The sequence below is a fragment of the Suncus etruscus genome, chromosome 7, assembly GCF_024139225.1.
Source record: "Suncus etruscus isolate mSunEtr1 chromosome 7, mSunEtr1.pri.cur, whole genome shotgun sequence".
NCBI lineage: Eukaryota > Metazoa > Chordata > Mammalia > Eulipotyphla > Soricidae > Suncus > Suncus etruscus.
This window is the reverse complement of record NC_064854.1, coordinates 8,272,808-8,290,065: the sequence shown is the minus strand read 5'-3', so window position 1 is coordinate 8,290,065 and position 17,258 is coordinate 8,272,808.

Genomic DNA, 17,258 nt, shown 5'->3' with positions numbered 1-17,258 from the left:
AAGGCACCAGTGAGTTTAGGGAAAAAGGGACAGGGGGGTGACATTTGACTGTTTGGATCTTGGGCTCTGCGGTCCCTGCCGAACTGGCCAGCAATAAGGTTTTTGTTTTTGTTTTTTAAATATTGCCGTTTTATTGTTATTGGTTTGGTTTGGTTTGGGATTTTTTTTGGGGGGGGAGCACACCTGGCAGCACTCGAGTTACTCCTGGCTCTGTGCTCAGAAATGACTCCTGGCAGGGCTGGAGAGATAGCATGGAAGTAAGGTGTTTGCCTTGCAAGCAGAAGCACGGTGGTTCGAATCTCCCGGTATCCCAGATGGTCCCCCCGAGCCTGCCAGGAGCGATTTCTGAGCGTACAGCCAGGAGGAACCCCTGAGCGCAGCCAGGTGTGACTCCCCCCCCAAAAAAAAAAACAAACAAAATAGAAATGACTCCTGGCAAGCTCTGAGGACCCTATGGGGGTGCTGGGGATCGAACCCGGGTCCATCCATGGTCAATCCTGTGAAAGGCAAACGCCTTACCGCTCTGCTATGGTTCCTGCAGTTCTGAAGTGCACCCCTAGGCGGCAGACAAAGCCCACAGAGTGCAGTTTCCAAGGATGTAAGAGAGAGTGTGTGTGTGTGTGTGTATGTGTGTGTGTGTCTGTGTGTCTGTGTGTCTGTGTGTGTTGTGTGTCTGTGTTCATTACTGGGGGCCAGGAACAATAACAATAATTCTAAGCAGCAATCACAGCTGTAATACTTGTATTCTTCACAGAGCTCCGGTAGCAACAATAGCGGGATTAACGGGCGACATCCATTACTCCTTCCTGCGGGGTTCAGCCTTCTGGGCCCTCAGGGTGAGGGTGGAGTTGGCTTGGAGTTTGTGGGTACAGAGCTTGCCTTCCGGGGTGGGGGCATGCCCCAAAGTAGGATCCAATTGCTTGTCTCCAGAAGGGAGGGAGGGAGGGAGGGAGGGAGGGAGGGAGGGAGGGAGGGAGGGAGGGAGGGAAGGAGAAAGGAAGGAAGGGAGGAGGGAGGCAAGCAGGAAGGAGGGAAAGAGAGGGAAGAATGGGGAGAAGGAGGGAAGGAAGGAAGGAAGGAAGGAAGGAAGGAAGGAAGGAAGGAAGGAAGGAAGGAAGGAAGGAAGGAAGGAAGGAAGGAAGGAAGGAAGGAAGGAAGGAAGGAAGGAAAGAACAGAGGCAAGGAGAGAAGGAAGGGAGGGAGGGAAGAAGGAAGGGAGGAGAGGGAGGAAGGGAGGTGAGGGGTGACTGGAATCTAAGAACCCCCTAGAAAGGGATCCCAGAAATCACTAGTTGACAGAGGGGTCCTGAGGCCCAGAGTGTGGGGATACAAAGAAGGGGGTGCTTAGCAGGAGAGTGGGGGGGGTCAGGAGGCCTACTGGGGACTGGGAGGGGTGGGGGCCTTTAGGCACTTAGTATTTTTCTTGGAGCAACTCAACCCTCCAGAAAGAAACCCACCCACCCCTAGCCCGCTTCATGCCATTTGCCCAGCTGTCCAGTAGGGGGCACTCCTGGGAGCAGGGCTGGGCTTCCACCTGCAAAAGATACAGTCAGAAGGTGGGGGGGGCTTGTCTTACACAACCCCACTTGGTCCCCTGAGCACAGAGCCAGGATTCAGTCCTGAGTACTGGAGTGACAGCCCCCCAAAAAAGCAGGGTATGTGGGGAGCACACTGAAGCTGAAGGAGCGTTTCCTCCAAAGGAAAACAAACCAGAAGCAGGAGCAGGCTTGGCCAGGCAGTGGAGCTCAGTGGGTGGTGCTATTTCCATATCTGAGGGCCCACAGCCAAGAGGGCCCACAGACACATCAGCCCGCAGTGAAGGGGGCCCTGGGGCGGGATATCACCCCACCTTAAAGTCCTTAAAAGGCCTCGAGCCAGAGAGATAATACAGATGTTACTGGAGGGTGTTTGCCTTGCTCCAAGCTGAATGGGATTCCTACCAACACCAAATAGGGCCCCCTGAGCACTGCCAGGAGTGATGCACTGAGCCATAAACCAGCTCTTAGCAACACCGGGTGTGTCTCCCCTCACCCCAAAATCTCATCCAAACGAACGGATCCTGGCCTGTGACTCAGGCTAGGGCCTGCCTCTCAGGTTGAGTCCCAGGTTTGGAGGGAGGTGGTTTGTTTGTTTGTTTGTTTTAATATTGCTTTTGAGCCACACCTGGTCTTGGTCAGAGGTCTCTCAGCTCTGTACTCAGGAATTACTCCTCAAGGGCCAGAGTGATAGTGCAGCGGGCAGGGTGTTTGCCTTGTACATGGCCAACTCAGGTTTGACCCCAGACGTCCCATTTGGTTCCCAGAGTCGCCAGGAGTAATTTCTAAGTGCAGAGCCAGGAATTAGCCCTGAGCTTTGCTGGGTGTGGGAAAGAGGAAGCAGGGAGGGAGGAGGAGGGAAGGGAGGGAGGGAGGGAGGGGAGGAAAGAAGGAAGGAGAAGGAAAAAGGGAAGGAAAGGAGAAGGAAGGAAGGATGGAGGGAAAAGGAAAGGAGGGAAGGATGGAGGAAGGAAGGAGAAGGAAAAAGGAAGGAGGGAAGGAAGGAAGAAGGAAAAAGGAAGGAAAGAGAAGAAGGAAGCAGGGAAGGAAGGAAGAGGGATAAAAGGAAAGGAGAGAAGGAAGGAAGGAGGAAGGAAGGAAGGAAGGAAGGAAGGAAGGAAGGAAGGAAGGAAGGAAGGAAGGAAGGAAGGAAGGAAGGAAGGAAGGAGTGAAATGAGCTTGGGAGAGGAGAAGAGGATCCATAAAGTCACATGAGCTCCACATTTCAGGTTTTCAGGGGACTCTGTTCAATCCCCGGCCCCAACTCTGAGTCTCCCTAGTGTGGTGTCTGATTTGCCCCTGGGGTCCACTGGCCATGAAGCCTCACGACATTTCTCCAGGCTCCTCTCAGCCTTCCTCTCAGGGACTGAGCAGAGACCCCCAGGCCTGGCTGGAGGGCACTGCAGGACAGGGGGCAGGATGACTGGTGTCCAGGGGACACCCGGTACCCCCTTTGCCCTCTCCAGACTGCAGCCTGGCTCAGTGCAAATGAAAACCGCCCTGAAATTCAGTGCAGCGTCCTAGCAGCCAGGATGTGGCTCACTAAAGTAGCCTGCACCCCACTCTGCCAGCCTCACCCCACCCATCCCACTCCAGGGAGACAGGCTGGCAGGAAGGCACGCCCACCCCATCTCTGTTGGCAGGGGGTTCCCGGTGCTCCCGAGGTGTGGTTCCAGCCACATGTGGTCCGGATTTCCCCGCTTGCTCTGAGGGGCTCCCTAAGAGCTCTACTACCATCTGCTAATGTTTGGGTTCCTCCGTCATCAAACACGGGACTCGGCCAGGGAGAAAACCGCCAACAAAAGGCCCGCCTGGCTGACACTGGACTAATTTTAGAATTTCTAAGTGGAGTTAAGCGGATGATTCATTCCCCCCACAAACTCCACGCTGTTGAATGGACCATCTGGTGCTTCAGAATGTGAAAGACTCCGAGAAGCGCCTGAGAGGAAGGTACAGCTTTGTAGCTACCAAGAAGGCTGCTTGAGGCCAGGAATGCTGTCCTGTCCTACAATTAGGGGGTTGCTTTTCTTAGGGGTTTTTTGGTTTGTTTTTTTGGTTTGTTTTTTTTTTTTTTTTTTGGTTTGGGGGCCACACCCAGAGGCACTCGGGGGTTACGCCTGGCTCAGTGCTCAGAAATCACTCCTGGCAGGCTCTGGGGACCATATGGGATGCCGGGGATAAAACCCGGGTCCATCACAGGTTCGAGTCAAATGCCCTCCCTGCCGCTGAACTATCTCTCTGGCCCTAAAGATACTGTTTAAAACAAAATTAAAACTGCATTGGCTGAGGTGAACCCCTGAATTGGGGTGCAATGGGAAAAAAAAAATCACTCGAATCTTCCTCTTAGCTGGTGTCTCAATTTAGACAGGGTTAAAAAATGGCAACTTCCAAAATAGTTTCTCTGGCCCCAAGATCTGGTCAATCCATCATCGAGTCCCCCTATTAGGAATGTGTCTGGCCTTTCTGGAGTTCTTCTGGGGGCCTATCCCCCCAGTCCGCTGTTCCATAAAGCTCCTGGAAGTGTTTTGGTTTTGAGCCACACCCAGCAGCACCCAGGGGTTACTCCTGGCTCTGCTCAGAAATCATTGCTGGCAGGTTGGGAGACCATATGGGATGTAGAGGGAGGAAGTTGAACCTGGATGGGCTGCAAGCAAGGCAAACGTCCTTCCTGCTGGCTATAGCCTGATCCCGGAACTCTTTGTTTCTCCTAATTGCAAGCCAAACCTTGTCTTTGGGTGGCTACCCAGTCATTGGACCTCACGCTGGCTGGGGGTCTTCCACATGTAAACCTGTTTTTCTAGTCCACTGTCCTGAGACTTCTCTTAGGGACAAAGCCTACTAGGATTTGCAGGTGACAAGGGGCTCTCTCTTTGACCCTGAAGACCCCCCTGGGTCACAGGGAAACTTGTCAGGAAAGTGTTGCCCTTGATAAGTCAGAGCTTATCTTTAGTGTTGATGAGAGATAGCACAGCGGTAGGGCATTTGCCTTGCATGCGGCAGACCCAGGAGGGACATAGTTTGATTCCTGACATCCCATATGATCCCCCGAGCCTGCCAGGAGAGATTTCTGAGTTCAGAGCCAGGAGTAACCTCTGAGCGCCACTGGCTGTGGCCCAACAACCAATCAATCAGTCAATAAAATAAGAAAATCAAAAACAGCTTGAACCAGGTTTCAGCCCTTCTCATTTCTCAAATAACATTTTTCATCTTTTTATGTATTTATTTATTTATTTGATTATTTATTTATTCATTCTAGGTCACACCAGGTGGTGCTCAGGTGTTACTCCTGGCTCTGCGCTCAGAAGCTGCTCCTGGCTTGGGAGCTTGAGGAGCGATGCCACTGTTTGTCCCTGCATCCCTGGGGGTATTGGTGGTGGTGACACAGCCGTATGCCCCTCTCTCCAGGCATGAGAACCTGGGTTCGATCCCTGGCACCAACCACCAAAAAAAATATTACTTTCTCTGTGGGCCACAGCCAGGACTTCCTCCTGGCTCTGTGCTCAAGAATCACTCCTGGTGGTGGTGGTGGTGGGGGAACCACATGGAACCCCAATAATTGAACCTGGGCTGGCTGTGTGCAAACACTCTACTATACTATTCTCTCTGGTCCAAAATTTCTCTCTCGTTATTTTGCTTTGTTCTGGGGTCTTCCCATCTGTGCTCTGGGTTCATCAGAGACAGAGACACCCCAACACCAGCATTAGGAAGACCCGTGCCACCCCCCCAAAAGAGGCAGATGTGGGCTTCCGCCACTTGCAGGCACCCCCTGATTGAAAATGCTCTCAGTTGTGTGGATGTGGTTTGATTAGGTTGGGGGCCACACCCAAAGGTGCTCAGGGCTTCCTCCTGGCTCTGCACTCCGGGGTCACTCCTTTGTGGATTCCGGGGGCCCTATGGGATTCCAGGGATTGAACCCAGCTCAGCTGCTTCTAAAGCAAATGCTCCGCCTCTGGACTATTTCTCTGGCTCTCTGTTCTTACCTTCTTTTATTGTTTCTTTATTTTGGGGTGACACCTGTCACACTCAGGGGCTACTCTCTGCTCTCAGTCAGGAATCACTCTTGGCAGTGCTCAGGGGACTAGATGGGGTGCCCGGGATCAAAGCTGGGTTTTTCCAGCTCATCACATACTGTCCCATTCGTCCTGAGCACAACGTGCTCTGGGGCTGCTAGGGACTTCCATGCCGGGCCCCAGGAGCCTTTCAGAACTGGCCTGGACTCACTCTCCCCATAAAACTTAATAACTCACTGAGGCTTCCAGGAATCCACTCTCTGGAGCCCTCAAGCCACAGGCAGATGCTGTCTCTGTCTCTCTGTCTCTGTCTCCCTCTTCTCAACCTCCTTTCTTCCCTTTTCTTTCCTTTTCTTTCTTTCTTTCTTTCTTTCTTTCTTTCTTTCTTTCTTTCTTTCTTTCTTTCTTTCTTTCTTTCTTTCTTTATCTCTTTCTTTCTCTCTTTCCTTCTTTCTTTCCTTCCTTCCTTCCTTCTTTCTTCTTTCTTTCTTCTTTCTTTCTTCTTTCTTTCTTTCTTTCTTTCTTTCTTTCTTTCTTCTTTCTTTTCTTTTTCTTTCTTTCTCTTTTTCTTTTCTTTCTTCTTTCTTTCCTCTTTCTTTCCTCTTCCTTCCTTCCTTTCTTTCTTCTTTCTTTCTTTCTTTCTTTCTTTCTTTCTTTCTTCTTCTTCTTTTCTTTCTTTCTTTCTTTTTTTCTTTCTTTCTTCCTTTTCTATCTTTCTTTCTTTCTTTTTTTCTTTTTTCTTCTTTCTTTTCTTTCTTTCTTCCTTTTCTATCTTTCTTTCTCTCTCTTTTCTTTCTTTCTTTCTTTCTTTCTTTCTTTCTTTCTTTCTTTCTTTCTTCTTTCTTCTTTCTTTTCTTTCTTTCTTTCTTTCTTTTTCTTTCTTTCTTTCTTTCTTTCTTCTTTTTTGGTTTTGGACTACACCCAGAGGCCCCCAAGGGTTACTCCAGGCTCTGCGCTCAGAAATTGCTCCTAGCAGGCTTGGGAAACCATATTGGATGATGGGGATTGAACCTGGGTCAGCCACGTGCATGACAAACATCCTACAGCTGTGCTATCAGTGCTATCTATCACTCAGGCCTCAGGCCCCCAGACACTATTTCTGGGGCTTTGATTGTTGCAGTGATTTCAGTCAAAGATGCTCAGGGCCAAGCCCAACTGATTGCACAGCAAGGAGGGCATTTGCCTTATACGGGGCAAACCATGGTTTCATCACTGTCATGCCATAGGGGCCCCCAAGCCTGCCATGAGTGATTCCTGAGTACAGAGCCAGGAGAAACCTTAGAGCATGGCCTGGTGTTACACACACACACACACACACACACACACACACACACACACACACACACACACACACACAAAGTCGCTTTGTGGGTCTAGAGTGAAGAGAGAACACAGTTTGAAGCACTTACCTTGCACACAAGAAACCTGGCACCACATATCTTCTCCTGAGCACTGCCAGAGATTACTCCTGAGGCCTGGAATGCCAAGCACCATTGTTGTATACGCATGTGCGCATACACACACACACACACACACACACCACACACACACAAGCAACTACTTTTTTTGTTTGAGGATTGGTTTTGGGTTTTTGGGTGTTTGAGCTACCACTAGTGATGCTCTGGGCTGACTCCTAGCTCTGTGCTCAGGGGCCAGTCCTGGTTGGGCCCTGGGTGACAGGGATCGAACCCGGGTCATCCGCATGTGAGACGATTGCCCTGCCTGCTGCTCCATCGCTTCAACTCCTCAAATAGGGGCTCTTGGGTTCTTAGCAGCCTTGAGTCAGTGGTGATGGGAAGTGGGTCTCATCTCCTCTTTTCACCCCCTTCATCTGGTGCACGCTGTCACAGTCCTCACAGTGCTGTAGAGGCCCCAAAAGTCACAGAATGGGGGACAGTGCAGGGGCTGGGGAGTCAATGAAGCCCTCACCTCACACGTGGTTCCCCCAGAGAGGGACCCCAAAGCAGATATGTCCTATGTCAGAGATGTCATATGTCATATGTCTTTGCTGATTTGCAGCGGTGGATGACAGCTCATTATCACCGGACACAGTCTTAGAGTGACAGGCAGATGCGGGGTAAAGGAGGGGGGACAGGGGCCGGGTCACCAAGAGGCTGCAGGAAAAAAACAACCAGGAGGACACAGAGATGCCAAGGGTCCTCTTCAATTCCTGAACAGCAAAGATTAGAAACGACAGTCATGACCAGACCGCCCTCCTGTGGCCACATGTGGGCACTGCATGTCCCCATCCTGATTCCCAGCACTGCTTAGGGGGTGACCATCAGGATTGGACCCCAGGGTTGATTTGTTCAGGGCTCGCTTCTGCCTCCTTGTCTCAGGGCTCACTCCTGGTGGGCTCTGGGGACCCTATGGGACACTCTGACTGTAGCCAGTCCACTCTGCTCCCCACCCACTGCACCCATCTTGATCAAAGATCCAACTTCTGGTTTGTTGTCACTCAGTTTATTTGATTAGTTGGTATTCATTTTTTTGCTTTTGTTTTTTTGGGGGCCACACCCAGCAGTGCTCAGGGGTTCCTCCTGGCTCTGCACTCAGGAATAGTTCCTAGCAGGCTCAGGGAATCATATGGGATGCTAGGGATTGAACTCAGGTCCATCTCAGGTCGGTTGCGTATGAGGCAAACACCCTACTGCTGTGCTATCACTCTGGCCCGGTATTAATTTTTTTATAAATCATTTGCATGTATTTTTTTGGATACACACCAGCCTTGTGTTTCTGCTCTGTCCCACACCTTAGCTGGTGAATGTGTGTGTGTGTTGTGTGTGTGTATGTGTGTGTGTGTGTGTGTGTGTGTGTGTGTGTATTTTGGGGGGGGTGGGGAGGGCGTGAGTTTCTGGGTTTTGAGGCCACACCCAGCAGTGCTCAAGGTTACTGTGTGCTCAGAAATCACTCCTGGCAGGCTCAAGGACCATATGGGATGCCGAGATTCGAACCACTTTCAGTCCTGGGTTGGCAGCACAAGGCAAACACCCTACGGCTGTGTTATCCAGCCCCAATCTGGTGAATTTTTGACCTTTTTTATTATCCCATCAATACATTTTTCTCTCGTATCTTAGCATCCAGAAGCATGCCCCCCTGGTCATTCAGCTGAGAATTTCCCTGTCACGTTATGCTTTCCTCTTCGGTTTATGATTGCTTTGAGTTTTGTCTTTTGGTGGAGAAGGGGTCCTGCATGGCAACGTTTATCATTTCCTCCTGGTCCCCCATCCAGGGATCACTCCTGGTGGAGCTCAGGAGAACCTCTGGGGTGCCAGGAATCGAATCTGGGGGTCAGCAGCATTCACGACAAGTTAGTACAGTGGAGAGGGTGCTTCCCTTGCATGAGGCCAACCCGAGTTTGCTCTCTGGTACCCTATAGGGTCCCATAGCCTGCCAGAAGTGATCCCTAAGCATAGAGCCAAAAGTAACTCTTCAGGTGTAAAATTTATGTAAAATTATGTAAAATGGGGGCTGGAGAAATAACACAGCAGTAGGGCATTTGCCTTGCCTGCTGCCGACCCTGGACAGACCTGGGTTGGATTCCTGGTATCCCATCTGGTTCCCCGAGACTGCCAGAAGTGATTTCTGAGCACAGAGCTAGGAGTAACCCCTGAGCACTGCTGGGTGTGATCCAAAAATTATATGTATGTATATGTATAAAATAAAAAATGACAAACCCCATCGTACTATTGTCTTGTTGTACCCACTTTTGTTTGTTTTTTGTTTTTTGGGCCACACCCGGTGGTGCTCAGGGGTTACTCCTGGCTGTGTGCTCAGACATAGCTCCTGGCATGGGACACCAGGACTCAAACCAACCACCTTTGGTCCTGGATCGGCTGCTTGCAAGGCAAACATCGCTGTGCTATCTCTCCGGGCCCGTTGTACCCACTTTTGGGGTAGAGGGTTAGAACAATCACTAGGACTTTTGAAGGTTTTCCTTGGGTTTCATTCATTCCATCGGTTTTATCCCACACCCCCACTGAAAAACCTGTTCCACCAGCCACCCTAGATTTATTAACCCCCCACCCCACTCCCTGCAGCAAGAAAGATCTTCCCTGGCCTCCAATTAGGGAATTTGGGAATGGCATTTATGGGGTCTCAGGCTGGATGACCAAAGAAGATTGTTCTTGGTGAAGTTTGGAAAGCCAAAGAGGGGGCTGGGAGGGCATAACCTAATCTTGTTGAAGGAAGTATTTCCTATTTCCTGGCGCAAGAGGCGAATGAATCCCTTGCCATGACCCAAGGTATAGATTATATAGATTTATTAAAAATATTTTCAGTTCTCCACCCTCTGCTGGGACTAGAGGCCACTTGGTCACGGCGCTGCCTACAGGCCAGACGGTGTTGCTGCACCTTGGAAATTCAACATTCCTAAAAGCAAGTTTTTTTGTTTGTTTTTTTGTTTTTGTTTTTGAGTCACACCCGGCAGTGCTCAGGGGTTACTCCTGGCTGTCTGCTCAGAAATAGCTCCTGGCAGGCACGGGGGACCATATGGGACACCGGGATTCGAACCAACCACCTTTGGTCCTGGATTGGCTGCTTGCAAGGCAAACACCGCTCAGGTCGGGATTAAAAAAAAAACATCAGGGGGCCGGAGAGATAGCATGGAGGTAGGGCATTTGCCTTGCATGAGGAAGGACAGTGTGTGAATCCCTGCATCCCATATGGTCTCCTGAGCCTGCCAGGAGCGATTTCTGAGAGTAGAGCCAGGAGTAACCCCTGAGTGCTGCTGGGTGTGACCCCCCCCCCCAAAATTAGGAAACCATGAGGCTAAGGGTTGCTCTGAGCTCAAGCTCGGGGTCCCTCCAGCACCCTGAAACCAGGGCCACCTGGAGTGACGTGATGTCCAAGCAAAGAGCCAGGAATAAACCCCTAATCACTGCAGGAAGTGATTTGGCCCCATGCCCAAGCAAACACATAAAATCACAATCATCTATAAACAGACACCCCCTGGCTTTGAAAGGAAAATGAACTGGGGCGTTTCTATTTCCTCCAGGGTTGCAGAATCAGGCTGATGATGCACCCTCAGAGGTGCTGGGCTGGGCCAGGTAGGGCGTTTGCCTTGCACGGGTTACTCCTAGCTGTCTGCTCAGAAATAGCTCCCGGCAGGCATGGGGGACCATATGGGACACCGGGATTCGAACCAACCACCTTTGGTCTTGGATCGGCTGCTTGCAAGGCAAATGCCACGGTGCTATCTCTCTGGGGCCCCAAGGAGCGATTTTTGAGAGCAGAGTCAGGAGTAAGCCCTGAGTGTTGCCAGGGTGTGGCCCAAAACTTAAAATAAAAAAGAGGTGCTGAGGGCTGGAGGGGTGGTGCAAGGGGTAGGGTGTTTGCCTTGCATGCAGCTGACCCAGGATGGACCTGAGTTGGATCCCCAAGCCAGGAGCGATTTCAGAGCGGAATAGCCAGGAGTAACCCCTGAGCGTTATTGGTGGGGCCCAAAACCAAAACCAAAAAAAAAAAAAAAAAAAAAAAGAGTTGCTGGGCTGACAGGAGGCACCTCTGCAATCTTTGGAGTTTGGGGGCTCCACTTAATGGACCCCAGGCTACCCATCCAAAGTGCCTTGACTGAATGATTGCTATACGTGTGCTAACCCCGTGTGTGACCCACAACAGGGACACAGTCACTCCCCAAAGCTTTTCAGTTCCTTGGGGGTGTGGGCCTGCAGAGAAGAGAGACCCTTCAAGATCAAGGGGGCCAGCACAGACTGTCTCAGAGCTGCCTGCCCCCCACCCCCAGTCCTGAGGTCCAAGTTCATTGATGCATTTTGCATGGTTTGGCACCCCTCCAACTCCCCCAGTGGAACAGGTGTCCTGGGGAACAACCTGGAGCCATGGGGTGGCCAATTTAGAGGCCTTATAACACTTCCTTCTGACACAGCTTCAGGGCACCCCAAAGCTCTGGGGATGTCCCTTCCCAGCCAGGCCCCCTGGTTAATAGCCAAGGGGAGCCCTGAGCTATTCATTACTGCCCCTACTTCCACTGACAAGGCCTTGATAACAGCCCCATTGGGAGTTTCCTTCAATGGGGAGGAGAAATACACCTCCAGGGGTTTTTTGGAAGGTTCCCTGGAGACCCATTTTTTTCTGCAATTCCCTGACCAGGGCTTGGCCCTCACCACTGGCTCAAATAGAGGTCACACCCTTGAATGTTGGAGTTGTTGGGGCGGTCTAATCCTGGTCTCTCAAGTATTTCCAGTGTTGGGGGCTGGAAAAGGAGTGCATGGAGGGTGGGCGCTGACTATATTCGGCCAGAGTTGGGTTCCCTGCCCCCCCAAAGGGTCCCCTGAGCCTGTCAAGAGTGATAGCACAATGAGGGTGTTTGCCTTGCACACAGCTGATTGGGTTCATTTCCCAGCACCCCATATGGTTCCTGGAGTCTACCTGAGCATAAAGTCAGGAGTATCCCCTGAGCACAGCTGGGTGCAGCCCAAACCACCATCTTCCCCCCAAAATAAGAGTGATACTTGAGTGCAAAGCCAGGAGCGAGCCCTAGATCTAGCCCCCAAAGGCAACCCAACCAGAAGATGCTAATAGCCCATTAGGCCATTAGGGTGCTGTTGCCTACTTTGGTCTAGTCTGAAAACAATGTCCCCCCTCATACACCCCCACCGCCCCATGTCCTGTTCTGAAGGGCAGAGTGTCCAACACCAACCCCCGTGACTCAGCCCTTTTGGTTCCTGGAAATTCCTGGGGACCCGGGCCCAGCAGGTCTGCAGGGAGATGGGCCTTATCTCTCCCTCCAGTAATAACAGGAAAAACTGGAATCCCAGGAGGCCCACCTGGGGGAGGGGTTGGCATCCTGGCTAGGTTTGTCCATACAATGGAAGAATGGGATGCCCCATGGCCCTGGGCCCTCAGAGCTGGAGCCTGGCCTCAAAGTTGGGGGAATCCCACCCACCCATTCAGGGCTGAGATGACCTCAGGTCAACAGAGGAAGCAAAGCCAAAGTCAGCTCCAGGCTGTGTGTACAGAGAGAGACAGAAAAAAAGAGACAGAGAGAGACAGAAAAAAAGAGACAGAGAGAGACAGAAAAAAAGAGACAGAGAGAGACAGAGAGAGACAGACAGAGAGAGACAGAGACAGAGAAAGACAGAAAGACAGAAGAGAGGAGAGAGGGGGAGAAAAGAGAGACTGAGATAGAGACTGAGAGAAGAGAGAAAGAAGAGAGAGGAGGGGAAGGAGAGAGACAGAGACAGAGACAGAGAGAAAGGGCCAAAAGAGAGAAGATGCAGGGAGCTGTAGGCCCCACTCTGAACCCTGAATCCCTGAAACTCTTTATTGATCCCTGAGCACCCCAGGAAGAGCCCTGAGCAATGCTAAGTGTGTTCCGCCCCCTAATAAAAGGTAGTGTGCAGCTGTCTCAGTGCCCTGGAATCCCCAGGGCTATATTGGGGGTAGGGGGTGGATTTGATGCTCTGGTGGTTGGTGGATTGACTGGGCTGCAAAAGGAAATGAAAGTTCCATTGAGGGGCTGAGCAGATTGTATAGCCAGAATGGTTCTGGTCTGGTACCTGGCAGACCTGGGTTGGACCCCTGGTGTGGTACTGAGCTGGGCCAGACCTCAGGGACCCTCACTGTGTCTTCCCTGCCTGGCATGGAGGCAACTCAAGCTTTGCCCACAGAAAACTGGGTCCATACGCAGAGATCCAAAACCAAGAAATCACACAAATGAGAGATGTATGCATTTTATTAAAAAAAATTAATTTCAGGGCTGGAGAGACTTCATAGTGGTAGGGCATTTGCCTTGTACACTGCTGACCCTGGATGGACCTGGATTCGATTCCCGGCATCCCATATGGTCCCCTGAGCCTGCCAGAAATGATTTCTGAATGCAGAGCCAGGAGTAAACTCCCGAGTGCCACTGGGTGTGGGCCAAAAATTAATAATAGTAATAATAATAATAATAACAATCTGAGGGTCCAGGAGGAAAGCAGGGAGAGTGTTGGCCTTGCATGTGGCGACTCCTCCTACCTGGCATCCCATGTGTCCCAGAGTCCCACAGGTGTGAGCACCGCCAGGTGTGGCCAAAAAATCTACTATGGGGCCCAGGGAGAGCTGGAAGGGCTGGAGTGAGAATATGGACCCAGAGTTTGGCCCCTGCACTACTAGGACCGAAAGTGACCCAAGCACAGAACTGGAAGCCACCTCAAAGCACCAGACATAACCCAGAGCACTCCCAGTGGATTGATTTAAGCCTAGAGCAACCTGGGGTATGGCCCCAAGACACCCTAAAAAGACGCTAGAGATTAGACATCCCCATTTCAGGTCAGTCCCCAAGTGTCATTCCAAGTGACGCAGGGTGGAACACACTCAGCTCACCTGGGTCCAGTTGGCCAGTGACACAGGACCCCTCAAGGAGCCACTACTCCAGCTCATGGTGATCAAGGGGTTCCTGGTACAAGTTTGTGACTCTACTGAGCAGAAATGAGGGGTCAGAGGGAAAATCTGGAAGTCAAAGAGTGGAGCTAGGTCAAAGGACAAAACTGGGGGTCAGAGGGTGGGTCTCACACAGCAGGCAGCCAGGTCTGAACTCTGGGATCAAACTTACGAGCTCACTTTTACACTGAGCCACTGGGTCCCAGCCTGCCCCAGGCGAGGATGTTCTGAGGGACACTTTGTGAATTATGAGAAATTATTTTTCTGATTTTTGGGCCATACCTGGGAGTGCTCAGGGGTTAGTCCTGGCTCTGGGCTCAGAAATCGCTCCTGGCAGGCTCGGGGGACCATATGAGATGCGGGGAATCGAACTGGGTCCTCCTGGGTCAGCCTCACGCAAGGCAAATGCCCCACCCTTGTGCTATACGGTCCTTATTCGAATTTTAAATTCCTTGTATCTGGTCACCCTGTTAAGATTCTAATGCCCTGTGTTCCATCTACTCCAGGACGCCCCACTATGGCTGATATGACTCCCCAGCAGAACTACCATGGTCAGCCTTGCAGGTCACCCACCGGCCCACACTTCCTGGGATTCAAGTGCCCCCTGCCAGGTGACACAGGCAGGATGGACTCTGTCCATCCGCTCCTGCCCTTTCTGGGAAAAGGGACCCCACCCAACCTGACCTTTGGAGTTGCTTTGCAGGTGAAAACAGAATTCCTGCATCTGTCAGAAGTTCCTTGTTTCCCTTGTCATGGATGCAGAAAAAACATTTGGTCACAAGCCTCGTACAAGTTCTATTTGGGGGTCACATGCAGAAGTACTTGGGGGGGGTGTTGGAGGTGACAGGAGACACACCCTGGTGCAGGATTCACACAGTGTTAGCCCCTCTCCAGGCTCATATTCAAGTGCTCACAATTCCTTAGGCTCTTTCTGTAATAAAGAGGATCCAAGACAATCCTAAAACGTAATCTTTTCAGGACCGGAGAGATAGCTTAGTGGTAGGGCATTTATCTTGCATGCTGTCCACCCAGGACAGACCCGTTCAATTCCCAGTATCCCATATGGTAGCCCAGCCTGTCAGGAGTGCCACCAGGAGTGCCCCCCCCCAAAAAAAAAGGCCTTTGCAGAGCTGTGCCCAGTGGTACAGGATTGGGGCTGGCATATGTTGCTGAGGCTAGATCTAGATGTCACACATGAATAGCCAGAGTTCACCCCTCTATACCACAACCACACCCCAGTGACTGACTTTCCTGTGCATTGGAGAAACCCCCAGCTCCTTCCAGCAAGTAAGGTCCCCTACCACTAAGTGACAGACCCAGTCAACTGGTCAACTGTGGTCTTGGGACTTTGGTGATGCTCGGGTGACTCCTGGTAGGGCTTAGGGAACCATACTGGGGTGGTGAGGATTGAACCCAGTAATAAGCAAATACCCTCCCTGCTTTGCTCTGTCTGTGGCTCCCAGTGAGGTCCCTTTACAAACTGGTCATCAAATGACATTCATCAAATGACAACCTTTGGTTTCTTTCCTTTGGATTCTGGGGCTCTCTTCCTTCTCCTCTCCCTGGCCTCTCTGCTCTTCCCCTCTTCTTCCTCTCCTATCTTCTCCTTCCTTATCCATCTCTTTCCTCTCCATTCTTCTCCCCTCCACCTCTCTTCTTTCCTCCCCTCTTCCTTTACTCTTCCTTCTCTCCTTTCTGCTCCTTTTATCCTCTCCCTCTCTCCTTTCCCCTTCCCTCTTCTTCCTCTCCCCTCCTTCTCCCTCTTCTATCTTTCTCTCCTCTCATTTTCCTTCTCTCTTCTCCTCCTCTTCTTTCTCAGCAGGGGTGGGCCTGGAAGTGGGAGAAGAAAGAGTCCTGTTTCTGTTGGGCTTTTATGTCTTTGTGTGTCATCTTTTATTTTAATTTAAAAAATGGTGTTAGTCATAAAAATAAGATGTGCCACAATGCAAATAAATCAAGGGATTTGAGAACCATCTGGCTTGGATCCCCAGGTTTAATCCTGAATAAAAATAGGAGGAGGAGGTGTTTTATTCCCAACTTTAGGGAAATTGTGTCCCCACTAAAAGTAATGAGGGAGGCCCCTGAAAGATAGTCCAGTGGGGAGGGAGTTTGTCTTGCACAGGGCCAGCCTAGGTTTGATCCCTGGCATCTCATACATTAGCCAGAGTACAGCCAGGAGTGATCTCTGAGTGCAGAGTCTGGTCAGCTCTGAGCATCTCTGGATGTGGTTCCAAAACCAAAACCAAAACCAAAACCAAAACCAAAACCAGAACCAGAACCAAAACCAAAACCCAAACCCCCAAAAAATGGGAGCAAAGCAGGGAGGAAAAAAACTGTGGGAAAGAGCTCACCATAAAACAAGCTGCAGAGGGGCGAGGCAGGTAGACCCACATTACCATTCAAAAAGCAGAAATCACCCTCCCTCTTACAGGCACACAGCCCTCTGTTGCCCTCCCTCTCCCTCTCCTGGGAACCTGGTTCTGGGGTGCTTTTGCCCCCTTTAAACCAGTTTCTTCCTCTAGTGCCTGCAGAGAAGACTTTGTTTAAACAACTCCTTTGGAGGGCCCTGGGATTTCGGGCACCCCTGGTGGTATTCGGAGGACTAGGGGTGCCCGAAAACAGACCTGGGTTGTCAGCCTTAACTCCGATGTGCCCTTCCAACTCTCCTACACGGAAGGTCCTCAGTAAGGTTTCCTGAGCATCAACTACTTGGGGCTCAGCTCAAACCCACCTGGACCCTGCCAGCCACCCCCCCACCCCTTTTTCCTGGGTTCACTTTCTGTAACTTATTGTCCAGAACACAGGTATTTTGGTAGTTTGGGGAGGAGGGAGGGAGGGAGGCACAGAGCTCCATCCTCAGTGGCACCATCCAAGGGTCCCCATCAATCTTGGGAGTGACTGAGCCCTGAGCACCCCTGAATGTGGCCAAGCTGACTCCCCCCCCCCAAAAAAAAACAAAACACAACCAAGCCACAATGGGTGCCCAGCCTTTCAGACCCGGGTCCAAAAGGCAGTTCCTGGTCAGTCCTGGGGGTTGGGGACATTTGACAGTCTGTACTTTCAGCAAGTTTGAGACCCAGTTCCTTCCTCCTGAGCTCCAGCACCTCAGTGGTGGAGTGTCCCCCGTGACACTGTCTAGCTCTGAGCCTGGGACGCCCAGAACTGAAAGAACCAGGCAAAGCTTGTGCCCTTTGGGAGCTGCAGGGCCTCAACCTGGATTCTAGCAGGAGGGCGGTGGGGATCCCCCCCTTCTAACCAGTTTCCCTGCAGGGTGGACGCAGGGGGTCTTTTGCATCTTTGAAGCTTACTCAGGGGGCTGTGAGAACTCACT